This window comes from Heloderma suspectum, chromosome 13 (genome assembly GCF_057233095.1).
Source record: "Heloderma suspectum isolate Gila_16-S chromosome 13, 16-S_ref, whole genome shotgun sequence".
Lineage (NCBI taxonomy): Eukaryota > Metazoa > Chordata > Lepidosauria > Squamata > Helodermatidae > Heloderma > Heloderma suspectum.
The window spans coordinates 15,690,717-15,705,778 of NC_139470.1; the positions used below are offsets into that span (position 1 = coordinate 15,690,717).

General features: G+C 43.0%; 1 protein-coding gene across 6 annotated transcripts in view; it reads left to right on the forward strand.

The window, feature by feature from the left end:
- Positions 1-15,062, forward strand: part of ARVCF (ARVCF delta catenin family member) — a 641,936-nt gene that overhangs the window by 316,756 nt on the left and 310,118 nt on the right. The window contains exon 1 of one of the 6 annotated variants that reach the window (XM_084820399.1): positions 3,055-3,299. The exons of the other annotated variants lie outside the window; for them this stretch is intronic. The gene's annotated coding sequence lies outside the window, so the exon portion shown is untranslated. Of the gene's footprint in view, positions 1-3,054; positions 3,300-15,062 lie in introns of those variants that run through there. 6 annotated transcript variants of the gene reach the window in all.

A 15,062-nucleotide genomic window follows, 5' to 3' on the forward strand; every position in this document is an offset into this window, starting at 1 on the left:
AAGCACTGACTAGACCCAGACCTGCTTAGCTTCCGCAAGTTGGCTGCCTCATGCGCCTTCAGGCCATGCCCTGGGCAGTGTTAAGTTTCGTTCCTACCCCCAGTGGTGTCCCCTGCTTTCTTCTATACAAGTGAACAGTTTTATAGCTGAAGAACAGTAAACAGGCCTCACGTTAAAATCCCTGGTGGCCAGAGAAACATCTTGGAATTGCTCAAGACTTGGATGTGGAAATATTTCAGATCTTCTGTGTAGCGACCTGCTGAACTTTCTGAACTTTCTGTTTCTTTCAAGAATAGGCCTTAAAAAAAAAAACTTATGTAGTTTGACTCTGTCCAGGCAGAGGAGGCTTGGATACAATGGCAGCGTTTGTTTCCCAGGCATGTTTTCTTAATTGTTCTGTAGTTGGCTTTTGTTTATTTGTTTTTAAAACTTCAGTTAAAGATTGTGGCCCAGTTTATATATTCAGTAGAATCAAGTGGTAAAGCTTTTTCTGGACTGCATCTCTTAATGACATATATACATGTTTCGAATGGCCCCCATGAACAAAGATTCCATGAATGAATGAATGAATGAATGAATATATATAAAATAAATAAAAAAACCCTAACATGTTGGGGAGATAGTCTATTTTTCTGCATGTGGAGAGTCATTCCCACATTTAACCTCTCTCTCTCCACCCCCCCCCCCATATTTTACTTGCCAATCTCATGAACATCCTGGTTACTTCTTTTTCATGTATTACATAGCTGCAAACTCAGGTTTGCCACTAGCACTGAATATTTGTATTTATTTGTTACATTTATATCCTGCCTTTCCTCCAAGGAGCCCAAGACATGATCCTCCTCCTCCTCTCCATTTTATCTTCAAAACAACCCTGTGAGGTAGGCTAGGCTGAGAGTCAGTGACTGGCCCAAAGTCACCCAGTGAGCTTCATGGCCAAGCAGGGATTAGAACCCAGGTCTCCCAAGTCCCAGTCCAACACTTTAACCGCTACACCACACTGGTTGTCAGTGGGAAGTCACAGCCAGTTTTGGCTATTGTACAGAGTGCCTCTTTTGCCTTGACTTATGAGTGGGAGGTGTGGTTAGGACCTTCAAAGGGCAGTGTTTCTGGGACTCTGACCGCCATCGCTAGTAAGGGGGAGGAGTTCGGAATTCTTTATTACTTACCCAGTGTTACTGCGCCACAAAATACTGTCAAGGTTCACTGTGGGTTCTTACTCGAACACCAAAAGGACTAGTGCTCTATATTAGGGATGGAGAACCAAGGATAGTCGAGCGCACTGTCATTCTCTGAACAGCTTGATTTGGCTCACTCCCATTCTCATATGCAGCCTGTTTTCCAATTTGTTCTAACAGGAAGAGCTTTTGAAAAAGTTGCGCATTTTTCAAGTTGTGCATTTTGCAAACACGAGCACATGTTCAGGAATTTGCAAACATTTTCAGAGAACGTGAGCTCCATTCATGTTTGGGGTTGCAAATGGGGTTATTTTCAAGGGATTTGTGGACTGAAATTAAATTTCATACATCCCTGCTCTATATGCCAGGGTGTTAAGGAAAGTAATGGAAGTTTTTGATATGTGAGGAGAGCAGCTGTTTGGCTGCTACTTTCTGCAAAACCTTCGTTGCTTATAATGTAAGCTTTCTGTGCACTTTATATTGTTCCGAATTTTTTGATTCACTCAGCAACTCTGAAAATTCTCATCGCAGACTTTCAGCAAGGGCCACCTGAGTGACCTTCCCCTGCTTTCTGAATCTTTACGAACAATGATTTGATTATCTCCAGACTTCCTTATTATATCAACCCTTTTACAGATGAATATGCTTGCTATGCAAGGATAATTTTTAATAAGGGGGAAATAGCAAATATTTGTTGGTCTTGCCTTTTCTAGGGACCTAAATATTTCAGCCAAGAGCTGATTTTTTTTTTTTTAAATAGAGCTCTTTTTTTTTTTTTAAGAGCTGGCATATACCATGTTAGACCATGGACTATCGAGTCTAGTATTGTCTACTCTAGCCTCCCCAACATGGACACCTTCCTCCAGATGTTTTGGACTTCAGCTTCCATCAGCATGAGCGAGCATGGCCAATGGTCAAGAATCCAGGGAGTTGGGAGGGCACCATGTTGGGGAAGGCTGATTTACACTGACTGCCAGCAGTTTTTCAGGGTGTCAGACAGGAGTCCCTTAGCCCTGCTAACTGCAGGGGTGGACAACTTGGCTTATATTTCCCATTATCTCTCACCATTGCCTATGCTGGTTAGGGCTGATGGTACTTATAGCCCTGAACATCTGGAGGGCCAGAAGTTGTCCACACCTGGGCTAAGGTTTGAACTGGCTCTACCAGTCATTTCTCAGAATTTCCTTCTAGAATTTATATCCTGCCTTTCTGCAAAATAACATAGGTGGCTAAAAATCATAATTAAACAACATTGCATGATATCGGTTTTAATTGAACTAAAAAAACAACACAGTAGACATCAACACCAGCAGTAGAGAGTCGAAAACAGATGCAAAATCTGATTTCAAGATATGTCTTTAAAAAACCCCACACACACTTGGACTATTTTTATTTATTTTATTTATGTTGATATTTATAGGCAACTCACAAAGTATTAAAACATACAATTCATTTATAGCATAATTACAAGCATGATTTGACCTTGTGTGTTGCCTTTCAGCCATTGCTGCTTTAGACCTTTTGAGGCTACCAGCATTAAGTCAATTCCTGTATTTCATAATTCCTTGATAAAAAGGCCATGTGTGGGGGTTGGGGGTGGGGTTTACTTTTGAAGAATGAATCGCCTCTGTTCCGTGTTGATTGGTTTGTGTGTTATCATGACTTGGCTGTTTCCTTTCGACTTGATAATATTCAACAATACTGACATTCAGCCAAAGAAATTCAGTGCCCGAGACTGGCTTATCACCTTTTTATTCTTTTATTGCTGCTTGTTTTTATACAGCACCATTGTAAATCACTCTTTGTAAAAACAAAAAAGAAAAGAAAAGGGAGGGGGATCTGTATCCCACAAGAACTCTGTAGAGTCCAGAACATTAATGAAAGGGAGACATTTGGACTTAATGAGTAATACAGTCTCACTCCTCATTGTATATTATCCTCACAACAATCCGGTGAAGTGGATTAGACCAAGTAAGAGTAATTGTGCATGGTGTAGAGAAAGTGGATAGGGAGAACCAAGGTCATCCAAAGAAGCTGAATGGTGGGAAATCTCAAACCTGCAGTGTATGGACTTTTCAAACTTTTTATCTAAAAGTTGAGTCATGCTTCGAGTTGACATAGGTAAGCCATTGGCTATGAGATAGAAGGAATGGTGTTCCTCCCTTCTCTTCCTGTTGTATCCAGTAACCGACTGAAGTAGACGAAACAGACAAGCTATACAAGAGTGATTTTCTGGTCTGATTTTGAAAACTAATGTAACAAAACTGAATGTTTTGGGGTTATAGTTATGGTGGGAGATTCGGGATGTATACGAGGAAGTACTTCTTTACTCAATGTATAGTCAAACTGTGGAATTAGCTTTCAGTTTGGATGTCTTTAAGAGGTAATTAGGCAAATTCATGGGTGCTAAGGCTGTCAATGGCTGTTCATCCTGACGACTATATATTACTTCCAGTTTTGGAGGCAGTATGCCTCCGAATATCAGTTTCTGGGGAACATGAGCAGGAGGGTTCCATTCCTACTTCACACTGGGGCATTTGGCTGTCCACTGTGGGATCAGAATGCTGGTCTAGATAGCCCTTTGGTCTGATCCAGCAGTCCTCTTCTTATGTTCTTGTGATTGGTTCAGTGTTATAGTGTTATAGGGACTATTGCACTGCCAGAGGCATTAACAGAGGCAACTAAAAGGATCAAGGGGCTGGAGTAACTCCCCTATAAGGAAAGGTTACAACAGCTGGGATTGTTTAGCCTGGAGAAAAGGCAAGTAAGGGAGACATGATAGAGGTGTACAAAATTATGCATGGTGAGGAGAAAGTGGATAGGGAGACATTTTTCTCCCTCTCTCCTAATACCAGAACCCAATGGGGTCATCCCATGAAGATGATTGGTGGGAGATTCAGGACAGATAAAAGGAAGGACTTCTTTACACGGCAGAGTTAAACTATGGAATTTGCTACCACAAGATGTAGTGATGGCCATCAAATTGGATAGCTTTAAAAGGGGGTTAGGCAAATTCATGGAGGAGAAGGCTATCAATGGCTAGTAGTCCTGATGGCTGTATGCGGGATCAGAGGCAGTATGCCTGTGTATCCCAATTGCTGGGGAAGAGAGGGCGCTGTTGCACTCATGTCCTGCTTGGTTGGCCAATTGTGAACAGAACGCTGGACTAGATGGACCCTGGTCTGATCCAGCAGGGCTCTTCTTATGTTCTTAAAAGTTTGCATCTGAATGAAGATCAGCGCTAATTATGAGACTGTGATACAGACATTTCAGGACTTTTGCACCCCAATGTAAATTAAAACTTGTTCAGTTTTGCATGAGACCATTAGAAGAAGGGGGAAACTGTTGAATCTCTTATTATAGATCATGCAATACAGTGCTATGCATGTTTACTCAGAAGTAAGTAAGTAAGTATAGGATTGTAAGTAAGTAAGTATAGGATTGCATTGGGGCAGCACAATCTTATGCATATTTACTTGGATGTAAGTCCCACGGTGTTCAGTGGGGCTTACTTCCTAGTTAGCATGTTTTCGATTTCAGCCATAAACTGATAAGCCAGACATGCAGTTTTGTAAGAATTGCAGATTCACTCTTCAGAGCTAGAACTGTAATTAGTACCAGGGATTTAGGCCTTAAGAAAGAATACGGACACCAATTTAAACTTGGAAAAGGCAATTAGAATCACCCAAGCTGCAGAGCTGAACCCGGACAGACTGGAAGCTTTGGAGGGGCTGAAAACAAAGCCCTGTGAGGAGAGACTGAAAGAACTGGGCATGTTTAGCCTTGAGAAGAGAAGACTGAGGGGAGATATGGTACCGCTCTTCAAGTACTTGAAAGGTTGTCACCAAGAGGAAGGCCAGGATCTCTTCTCCATCATCCCAGAGTGCAGGACACGGAATCATGGGCTCAAGTTACAGGAAGCCAGATTCCGGCTGAGCATCAGGAAAAACTTCCTGACTGTTAGAGCAATACAACAATGGAACTGATTCCCTAGGGAGGTGGTGGGCTCTCCCACACTGGAGGCATTCAAGATGAAGCTGGACAGCCACTAGTCAGAGATGCTTTGACTTGGATTCGTGCATTGAGCACGGGGTTGGACTCGATGGTTTTATAGGCCCCTTCCAACCCTTCTATTCTATGATTCTATGATGAAGGAAATGCCAGCAGCACACTGGATCAGAGAGTCTCAGAAACAAATGAGCATTCAAAATCAACAGCTTGGATGTCTTCAATTTGAACAACACAAGAGACAGTTGGACTGAATCTGCAGAAGCCTACATAGACGATTGCCTGTGCTGTGGAAGCAGCAAAGATTATGGTAGTGGCTTACCTTTGGACAGACTTGCCATATCCGCAAATCAACTTTGCAAGAAGTTTGCAGGCATGTATGGACTGGCCTTAGAAAGCGACTAAAGGTTCTGCATGGTGGAGAAAACACCAACTATCTGTTCACGGAGAAGACTACAGCACCAGCACAAGAGAGTGGTTTTCCTGGGAAGTTTGTATGTTTGTAATCAGCATCAAGTGACCGCACAATTACTTTAAACATGAATGGAACTGTATTTGTTGTAAGGATATTTGGACCTGAAAAATATCAAGCAGTAATTCTTATTAAGATGTCGTACAGTCTGGAAGGACTGGGACATGTTGATGTTCAGGATCTAATTTGAGATTTCTTTATTGGTGTTGGAAAGCTCAGAGCAGAATATCACAGAGAATGGGCTGGATCCTCTTGTCCTATGCACTTAGAAATGTCCCTCAGGCTCTTAGAGAAAAGCTAAACAAAGAACTGGATAGATTGATGGAGCTCGACATCACAGTGAAATTCATGGAAACCACAGAACAAGGGTACTTTGAAGTTATACATGTTACAACATCCTCTCCTTTAGCTACCTCAGAGTTTTGGTCAGGTGGTAGGTAATACTCAACAGAGAGACAAAGTATTTTAAATATAGTAAATGCCTGTGCTGCAGAACAGTTAATCATGGTGTTGGCTAGAGAAAAGGTAGTTGTTACTTAACTATGAATGATTTCTCAGGATCTGGTGAATGACTTAGTTAACTGACCTGCTTGGGAACAGGGAGCAGACTACTCTCAAATCTATATATCATAGAATAGTAGAATCATAGAATAGTAGGGTTGGAAGGGGCCTACAAGGCCATCGAGTCCAAATATGCAAGTGAAAAGTTGCCATCATGTTCAACATGGTCAATTTAAATTCGCATTCGCAGTCACCCTTCATGCATGGGCTTTGCCATTTCATAGCTGGCAGTTGGAACCCCATGCATGGCTAAATTGCAGCCATCACGGGGTGATGCAAATCTGGGGTGGGCAATAATTATTAATTTGGGTGCTAGTTCTCAAGAGCCAGAAAGAGAGAATGAAAAGGAGAGGAAGAATTTACTTGGTCCATATGTTGCCCTCCTGCTGTCTCCGACAAAGTATTTTTTTGAAGGAGTAAGCTGTGACTTCAAAATATATTAAGATTTTTTGCTTGATGCTTTCTAGCGGGCACCATATTGATTTACAAACTTAAATATAGTAGGCATTTCCTGGATGCATTTCAAAAGAGATCATGCAAGCATATGTAAAACTTTCCTGGGTTAGAAGCTTTTTCTTGCTTTCTTCTTTTGAAAAATTCAACACTCTTGACAGGTACCTTGGTGGATATTTAATAACAAGCAGCACTGCATATTAATGCATACTGTTAATCTTATTTAGTGTCTTCCTGAGCTTCAGCGGTAGATGCACACAATTCACTGTATAGTGTTACAGGAATGTGAAGACAATCTCAGACGAAAAGGTTGAAGAAATTCAACCTCCATGGCTTAAGGTGCATTTTCACAACCACTGAAGTGTGCGTGAACATGCAACCCGTGTTGTCACTTCAGCCCATGTTGAGCTGATGGTGTGCATCGGTACATGGAATTCAACGGAGGACAAAGCATTGCGGCCCCACATTCATGGTAGTTTTGGAATGGTGTGCCAAAAATTGAAATTTGGCATACGGGAGAAACTACGTGCAACCAGTCTGGCAACAGTTGGAGCAGCAGGGTGTTAGCACTGTTTTGGCTCTTCTGTGACTGCCACAAGCTGAAATGGTTGTGTGGACATGCACTTATAGGGCTTCAGGATGTTAAGTGGGAACATTCTTTGTTTGCTCGGTCTAGGGACTGTGTAAAATCCGCGCGGTCTGCCTTTCACAGATTGTCAGGCGCTTTTTGTTCCATTGCCTGCTCACAGACAGATGCATTTTCTTTTTTTTTTGGCCATGTGGAAAAATGCGCAAATAATTACATAAGGGGTTTCATCATAATTTACATAGTTTACCTTAGTATGTAACATTTAGCATACTGTCCCCCTCTCCATTCAACTTTTCTTCACCAGAAACTTGCATATTCTCCTATGAATAAATATGCCTACATTTTGGGAAAGTAAAAAAAGAAAAAAGGAAAAAAAAAAAGATCTGAAAGTCCACAGGCTCCATGTGGCCTGAGGGGGGCACTCCGCAGCAGATTCTGCAGGTTGGATTCTTAGAAATCTGAGCTCTTTAGAGTCCATCTCGAATTTCTCCAGCATCCCTAGCTCAGTCCACATCTTTGGGGTTTGTAAAAATGGGGGGGGCATACTATCTCAGCCATATTTGTTGAGTCCTAGCCACTGCACTGAGAAGCAGGTCTGGTGGTTGGACGTTGGTTTCAGGCACCTGCCAAGGTCTACGCTCCAGCTCCTACAGCGCCATCACTTCTGATCCCCATAACCTCTTGGCCCTGCTGATGCTCTTCTTTGCTGTCATTTCCCAGTCACCTTCCCTCTCTAATCATGCAAACAGTGAAAAGAGGAAGGAAAGGCAGCAGCACTCCCCACGTACCTTGTGTTCTTCTTCTAGGCAGTCATGCAGATTGGGCCCAGAGGGAGAAGTTGAATGAACAGCAGTGGCTCTCGCCTCCTAGGGATGTCCGTTGCTGGGAAATCCAGTTCTGCTTTGGTTCGATGGAGTTCCACAGCATGTTTGATTCACTTTGTATCTGCGAGCCAAGGTGCTGGCTTTCCCCAAAACTCTGGGAACCCTTTTGCACATGTTTGCTTTTTCACAAATTTCTGAGCAATTTGCAGAAAGTGCAGCAGGCTTTGCTCAAGTCACAGCTGAATTTGCGGAAGGTATGCAAAGCCTCCTGCAATTTGTGCAAATTCTGCCATAATTTCCATGACTTGCTCAGAAATTCCTGCAAATTGCAGACACCCCCCCGGCACAACATTCCCTCCCCCAAATCCACAAACTGGCCTGACTCACTGCAGATTGAGTCGGGCGCCCTATCAGGAACCAAAACTAAGTCCAGAGGGCTAAGCCTAGGAAAACTAATCAAACTCCCCCCCCCCCATTTCTCTGACATCGCTACCACCTCCTCATCTTGCCTCATCTTGCACAATTCAGAATCACAGGAGGCCCTTCTGGCTTTGTGTATTGGGTGACATCACAACACTCCATGGGTCAGGTTTGATAGAAACAGAGATAGAGTTATAGGCCAGTAGTACTTAGGCTGCAAGTCTTTCTTTTTTGTTTTGGTGGCAGGGGGTGGTGGTGGGAACTGGCTGAAATCTACTTGCAAGGCATGGTTGGCCACTCCTTATTTATGTCATACTTTTCAGTTCACAAAGTAGTGTATTTTTTCTCTTTGCCTTCACAAACAATGCAGTAGGGCATTGTCATGCTTGTGTAGCTGGGCTGAGGGTGAACTGGTGTCTTGCTCTAGGTGACACAGTTTCAGATGTAATACTTGACATTGGTTTAGTGTTACGTGTATGAGAGTTGGGCTTGTATACTATCTTTCCCCTCTCTTCTGGTGAAGCCAAAAAGAACAGATTGGAAACTTTCATTTCCTTTTGCAGGAGGAGATTGGAAGCTTCTGTTTTCAGTTAACCATGGTTTATCATTTATGTCCACACCCAGACAAACTGGTTAATCTTAACTATGGTTTAGGAAAACAACAAGCCAGGGTTATAATCCATGGTTTGACATTGGTCTGTTTCCCTAAATTATAGTTAAGGCTAACTACTCTTTGTTGGGTTTGTACATAACAATAAACTGTGGCTAATTAAAAGTGGAGGTGAAAGCTTCTTATCTCCTTGTGGTTGTGGCAGAGGAGGAGAGGGGAAGGGGGAGCTAACAACCCTGGAGCTCATTCACATAATGCTAAATCACTGTTAGCATTATGAGAATGAGCCCTGGGGTCGTCAGCAACCCCTTCCAATCTCCTCCTCTGCCTCAACCACAAGGAGATCAGAAGTTTTCACCTCCACTACATCTGAACAAGGCCAGCAAGTTTATAATATAGGGCAGAGGCAGATCTTGAAGGCTGATCAGATATTTCAACGGGATGAAATATTAGTCTTACAACAGAGCAAGAGATGAAGAGACTCTTATATCTCCTGAGGTGTCATGACTCCCACCATTGTGCATGTAGGATAACAGTTGTCCCAGTGGACATGGTACCGACAATCTGTGCCGCAACTACTCTATTACATCATGGGCACATGTTGTTCATTTCTGCAGCAATATGCAAACACAGGGCATCAGGGAATGACTCAAATGTCTCTAGCTTTTCTTGGGTGTTGTCTAATGTGCTTACCACACATATATACCTGAGGAGCTTGATTGGATTTAATATTTGTCCTTAACAATGTGATCGTATCACAGCTACCCCAGTTCTGTGGCTCCCCTGCATGTACGATACATCTCAGTCAAGCCAAAGTAGTTATCTTGTGCTTTATGATGTGATCTTATCAGGCTACTGTCTCTGCGCTCGTTTCTGTTCAACATTTCATCCGTCAATGTCAGTCCAGACATCGGCCAACGGCACAGTAATGTCAAGGCTGTGTATTAAGTGGGACTTCTAGTCGTCCCCCCCCCAAAAATACACCTTTTTCCCCAGGTTACTACATTATTTTCGATGGGTTATTTATTTCTGGAGGGGGAAACATTTGAAATTACAGCAAAAATACTAGGCATCCTCCACGCTTTCCTCCCCGCCCTTTACAACAAAGGGGAGATGTGGCTCAAAAGAGGTGAGCAGACAGTACAGATGAAGAAAATAAGAGATGACATTTTAAAGTCTTCCTCTCTTTATTATTAGATTAAAAGGAGGCAGAAGGCGATGCAGTTTCTGTTATTTATTAAGTGTCAGAAATGACCTTCATATCTGGAGTTGCAGCATCCATGGCTTAGAATCCCATTATTTTAATAGCCATAAACATTATTTAGTGTGTTTCATCACCTTGCTAAAAACAGGAGGAGGATGTCTTACATCTGTGCACATCATTTCCTACCTAAAGAGACTGCAATGCTTTTAGGCAGTGACAGAAGTCAAATTTATTTTTGCTCCCTCCACCACCCCTTTGGTCAATTTTGTTGTACTCAGAAGAGCTAGATTCTCAGAAGAGTTTAGCTTTTGGCATTTTTGAGTTACCCTCCTGCCTTTTAAAATATGTGTATTCCATTTGGCTGTTATCCACCATGCAAGTGCAGAATTTGACACTCCTGATGATTTCCTCTTTCATAAGGGTTCTAGCCCTTTTTCTTGAAGTAAATGTAAACCACCCAAACATTTACATTTTAAAAAAGAAAGAATAATCTCAGTTTCAGATGGAGAAAAGGACTGGGAAAAGTTTTGCCCACATATCCTCTGCCAATCTCCCCACCCCAAATGTTCTAGCCATTATATAGTAGAGAAAATATTTGTAATATGCTGCAGGGCAAGGATAACTGAAGGTTCAAGGCAAAGACATTTCAATGGCCAGAGGGATGGGAAGAGAAAAAGGAAGGCAGTCATGTGTTTGCAGGGCCAGCATCAAGGGTAGGTATGGTTGGGCACCTGCCGAGGGCCCACACCCTAGCCAGGGGCCCACCGACAAGGGCCTCATAAAGTTGCTCCTCCTTTTCAGCATTGCAGCCTGTTTGTTCACCTTCCTCTTGCTCTGGCCCAGACAACAGTGGTGGTGAGGAGGAGGAGATGCCATGCCTACCTGCTCACTGGCTTTCTGCCTGTCAAGCAAGCAAGTGGTACCAATGATGAGAAAACGGATGAGGAACAATAACAGCTGGTGAAAAAGGTGGTGAGAAGGTGGATTCACTGAGGGAGGTTGCCTTGCGCAAGGCCTACCAACACCTGAGGCTGGCAGTGTTTGTTCGCAAGTCACAATTAGAGAATGGACATTCTGTCATACTTCCCCTGCTTCTTCTTGTTGCTTGGACCAATGACCACAGGACAGCCAAAGTAGCTGTCCCTCTCTTTCTTTTTCTTAGTCTGTACCAGAAACCTAGCAAATACCCCATGCCCCTGCAAGCATGGCTGGTGTCCAAAGCCCTTCCATAAAACGAAACACTGATAAAATCACCGTCTGCCTTGTACAGCAAGATAGCTGAAGAAAGACTTGTTCCGACAGTGGCTTGAATTTTGAGTCTGCATATAATAAACGTTGTATTTTAAACTGTGGGTGCATTTCCACAATTATAGCTCTCTCTGTCTTTGCTGTTCAAGAATCTTGGTCAAAAACTGTGTATTTACTGCAGGTTCAGCAGGACAGGGTTAAAAAGCAGTCTAGCACCTCCAACTTTTGTGTAACCGCATGCACATATTCTGTTGGTTTGTGGGCATTCTCAGTTTCTTTGTGTAATATCAAATTCTTTTGTCCTGGATAATCTGTCTTATCTGAGAGACATGCAGCCAAACATTTGGCAGAGTACTTGGCATTAGGGGTGTATGAAACCCCACTTACCTTGCTCCGCTGGGGTCCGCGGGGGGGGAGGCGATCCGTTCCTCCCCCTCAGAATCCTCCCTGGCTGGCTCCACTCTGCGGTGTGTCCGCGGAGCTGCCAGCAGGGCTGATCCGCAGCTGGGCTGCTGCGGACGCAAATGGTGTCCTGCGTAGGGGATGCCATTTGCATCGCTGCTGTAGCCGTGATAGGCTACGTAAATATTTACGTAGCCTATCGCAGCTAAAGCGGGGATGCAAATGGTGTAGGGGATGCCATTTGCACCGCTGCTTTAGCCGTGATAGGCTATGTGAATATTTACATAGCCTATCATGGCTACAGCAGTGATGCAAATGGCGTCCCCCATGCAGGACACCATTCGCGGCCGCACATCAGAGCAGCAGCCAGCAGCGGCCGGATCCAGACTGCTGGAGGCAGGTAGGATCCGGTCCGCAGGGACTTCGCGGGGTGGTGGGGGGATTGCTCCATTCCGCCACGGACTCCGGGGGGGGGCGGATTCTTTAGAATCCGGCCTCACTGCAGTCCATGGCGGAATTCTCCGCCATCCCTACTTGGCATTCATACATGATATCTTAGTCTGACATTTCTTCTGCAGAGGCTGATCCATGGGAGGGTTAGGACTGGGGGGTGAATCATCTCACCTTTAGGCAGGAGGTTAGACTAGGTGATCTTTGGTCACTTCTATCACTATAATTCTGTGCTCTGCAAAGTCTTGGCTGCTTTAGAAATCCAGTCCCAAGCCACTTCAAATGTGCTACTCCATGCCTTTGATCTACCAGGGTTGGATTGGAGGATCTGAACCTCCCTAGCCAACATAGCATTACTTATATTTTTCTTTTCTCCTGTGGCTTCACTTTTTCTTCCTTTGTAATTTCCCCCCTTGTTTAACCTAGCTGAATTTAGAAAACACACCAAGTTAAAAGCCAACAAAAAATGAAATCCAAATAAAATTTAAGCCCCTCTCTTTCTTTTTCTTAGTCTGTACCAGAAGCCTAGCAAATACCCCATGCCCCTGCAAGCATGGCTGGTGTCCAAAGCCCTTCCATAAAACGAAACACTGATAAAATCAACGTCTGCCTTGTACAGCAAGATAGCTGAAGAAAGACTTGTTCCGACAGTGGCTTGAATTTTGAGTCTGCATATAATAAACGTTGTATTTTAAACTGTGGGTGCATTTCCACAATTATAGCTCTCTCTGTCTTTGCTGTTCAAGAATCTTGGTCAAAGCACATTATGCGGAGAGTATAATGTACTCTGGCTTTGCACAGCAAAAGATTCCTGCAAATAAAAATATAACTCTTCTCTCTCCTTCCTGTTTTGAAAAGAGAATATTTAAAGGAGTTTTTCCTCAAAGCATGAGAGCCAAGGTTTTTGTTGCTGTTCTAAGGAAATAGACTTGGAATTAAGTTTCCAGTGGACATAAACAATGTATAATTTCAGATCAGAACATTCTTCCTTGCTAATATATATTTTGGGACAAATGGGATAATAAGACTTGCCTGTTGCTCTGTATTTGTACCTCAGTGGTATCCAAGGTTCATGTTTAATCTTCAGGACAGGTCCAGCTTTTGGTGTGTTTTTTTGGAGCATCTTGGCCTAAAGGGGCCCTTTACGTGTCTGTGGACAGGAATAAAGACAGACCCAGAGAGGGAGGGATGAAAACAAGGGGGATAAGTGAGCTGAGGAAGTGGTTTGGGGCTCAATATGTTTGATCCAGGGCCTATAAGGATTGGAGATGATGTTGGACCCAGTGCTAAGAGAGAGACAAAATGGCTGTACTGAATCTCTGTTGGTGGGGCCCTTAATGGGTCTAGGTTTGGCAACTACCCAATTGTATCAGCCTCTGATGCCAGACATGTTTTGTCTCATTGAGGAATGGCACGAGATTTTTTAGGGATGTGAGCCAGGGACAAACCTGTGTGCAATTGAACCCCAGTCGTTAGCTTAAGGGTCAATGTATATTTTACATGGCAGTAGGGTTTCTGCAAATGGATAAACAAAATAGGCACAGTGCTTGTTTTGGTGAATATGGCAAGTGGGCAGGGACTGGCGTGGATCTCCAAATACTGGCAATACATGCTGGATATGTATTAGAGGATTTCTGTTGGCTATGGCTCCTAGGCACATGCCCACTGCACATTTACAGGCAGTCTTCACAGAGCAAATATCAAGGAACACACAGCAAATACAATGTAAGTTGACTTGATAAATTTCATTGATTGATTGATTGCATTTCTATACTGCCCAATAGCCGAAGCTGTCTGGGCGGTTCACAGCAATTAAAATTAAAATTACAAAATACATAATAAAATACAATATAAAACATAACAGTTTAAAACTACAGTATAAAAGTACAAACCAAAATAAAACCTAGCAGCAATGCAGGTATTTAAAATACAGTAACAAATTTAAAAGAACAGCATGAAAACACTTTTATCTGGGAAAATAAAGAAGTCTTCACCTGCTTCACCTGGCGCTGGAAATAGGGCAAAGTAGGCACCAGGCAAACCTCCCCGGGAAGCTCATTCCACAACTGGGGTGCCATAGCATAAAAGGCCCTTTTTGTGGTAGCCACTGACCTCACTTCCTTTGGCAGGGGCTCCTGGAGGAGGATCACTAAAGATGATCTTAGGGTCCAGGCAGGTACATATGGGAGGAGACATTCCTTCAGATAACCTGGCATGCATGTCTGTCTTGAGGAAATTCAAATTCTGTGGTTGGAATGAGATATGAAATGTTATTTGTTATATCATGCCTTACTCTGCCATATTTAGGTTTGTGCATGAGGGTTATGGCAAAGGAACACAAGGCTTGATGACAAGGGCATTTAAGCCCAAACGCCCAATTCTTAAGAGTTGCTTGAGGGCCTTTACGTTGCTTCTGAAGGTTACCCTTTTTTAAAAACTCTAAAATTCTGAGGAAGCCAGAATCAGCACCATCCGCATATACAAGAGAGGTACATCAGCAAGTTTGCAGAAGTACTAATACCTTAATACCAGAATTACCTTAATATAAATACCAGAAGTACCATACGTAACCACTAGTATTTATTTTTGTTGTAGCTATAACTGTTTATTAATTGAGTAATTTAATAGCGATTTTTTATACTT